Source organism: Tamandua tetradactyla, chromosome 18, assembly GCF_023851605.1.
Source record: "Tamandua tetradactyla isolate mTamTet1 chromosome 18, mTamTet1.pri, whole genome shotgun sequence".
NCBI lineage: Eukaryota > Metazoa > Chordata > Mammalia > Pilosa > Myrmecophagidae > Tamandua > Tamandua tetradactyla.
Window position 1 is genome coordinate 418170 of NC_135344.1, and position 2258 is coordinate 420427.

Sequence of the window (2258 nt, forward strand, 5' to 3'; positions counted from 1 at the left end):
AAGTACCAACTACCACATTATAATATTGTCAAATATTTTATAACTTCGAAAGGTAATTTTAAAAGTGAAACCCATATACTTATATTTTACTTGGTGTAAATGAAATTTCTGGCTTACTTGTGTAATAATAACAGATATAACAAAATAAATGTAATGTTATTGATTCAAGCTCATTTTTGATCTTTTATCTACTATAGCACACCTAAAATGTATTAATTTTTAATTAATACATTCTGACAATACAGGCTATGTATTGTCAGAAAACTGGAACTATTTAAATAGAGTGTGAAGGAGGATGACCTGAAGGAACAGGAAGAAAAGGATTTAAAAATATAGTAGTGGTGGTAATCTTCTATGATAATTTTCACTTATATAAACTAATAAATGGCTGGTATTAAAAATCATGAGCTTTAGGTCTCAATATTCCATAATATTTGAAATAAATGATTTTCAGATATCCTAGGAAGAATTTCAGTATCTTCACAAACATTGTTTTTAGAACAACCAAGAATCCCAGACTCTATACAAACTTGAATACACCTGTGGTGTGGAAAATTAAATGTATTTCATTTGGTTCAGTGAACAAGCTTACTCTACTTGTTAAAACTGTTTGTTTACATTTTTTCCCTTTCAAATTCACATAACAGGCAGGCAAATTCCTGACCCCCTCTCCCTTCACCAGGTAACCTTCATTAGTATGTAATCTTATATACTGTTTGATTCTCAAAGCTCCTAGTGAAAATGTCCAAAAGGCTGTGGAAGATGCTGACATGTACTGGGCAATGCATAATTTTTCCCCTCCACATTGCAGCAACATTTCCTCTTCTACATACAGAAACATAGCCTAGGTTAATCACTTTAATATATCAGTTAAATTATATGTTGCAACTGGCATTCACCCTGTAACATGTTTCATCACCTGTCTTCACCAAAAATGCTGTCCAATCTCTGAAAATGTCAAGCTCTAATCTCTCCCCTAGTGCTAAACCCACCACAGTTGGGTTTCTTCCTTGTGATGGTTTGGAGCTATGTACTCCAAAAAAACATGCTCTTAAACTTAACCCATCCCTGTGTGTGAACCCACTGTAAGTAGGACTTTGTGATGAGATTATTTCAGTTATGGTGTGGCCAATCCATTCAGGATGGGTCACAATCTTATTACTAGAGTCCTTTATAAGCACAATGAAAAGAGAAAGCCATGGGAAACAAGAAGCTGGGTTAACAGAAATCAAAAGAGAAAGGAGAGGCCAAGAGAGGCTGCTGGGTACATTGCCATATGATAGAGGTGCCCAAACCAAGGCTCATCATCCCCAGAACAACAGTCTTTAGGAAGAAAGTGTCACCTTGGGGATGCCTTGATTTGGGCTTTTCCTAGTCTCAAAGCTGTGAGCTAATAAATTCCCAATGTTTAAGCCAACCCATTGCATGATATTTTCTTTAGTATCCAAGGAAACTAAAACACTCATTCTCTGCTTCAGTAAAACTGCTGGTGTCAAGACACAGATGGCCTCTTTGTGGCTAAATCCAGTGAATGTATTTTCAGTCATTTCATTACTAAAACTCTGTGTATAACAACACCATGGTTACCTTCCTTGTTGTAGCCTTCCTCCTTTTCAGATGTTTTCTCTAGCCACCTTCCTAATTCTTTACAGTGTTTCTCACACTGTGTTTATTTTCTGGAGATGTTTTTTGCCAGGACAGCTAATTCTGAGGGTGGGAGTAGGGAGGGGGCATGCCAGGGAGGAGTTTCCCAAGTCAGCCTTTCCCAGTTGGACAAGGCCAGGGACCAGTAAAATGTGCACTTTACTGCCTCCAAACTGCCCTGGTGAGAGGGTGCAGGAGGGACAAGGATGGGCATCAATGGCTTTTTACCAGACTCCCCACAGTCACCCCTTGACTTGGTCACTGAGGAAGTATGCCATCTTTAGGTCTCCTCTGATGCCTCTGTTTGTTGTGGGTTGGGACAGTGGCTCCCCTTAGAGCTGGGCCCCTGGTGCAGCTAATCAAAAGCAGTGATCAGTGATTGGCTCAGGATCTTGGGGAATTGGATTTTTATTTCCTTTACTGGCACCATCAAGTTGTGCCAGGGGCCAGAACCCACTGCTGCCTGCTGCAAGAGTGGGAAATGGGCACCAGTAACTGCTGCATGAGGAGAGCAATTTACTATCCCATGATTTTGCTAGTTTCCTGATTTAAATTTTCTTGTGCTCCCTGAGTCATTTTCCATAGTGCCCATTCAAGTAGAGACCTTGAAGGCA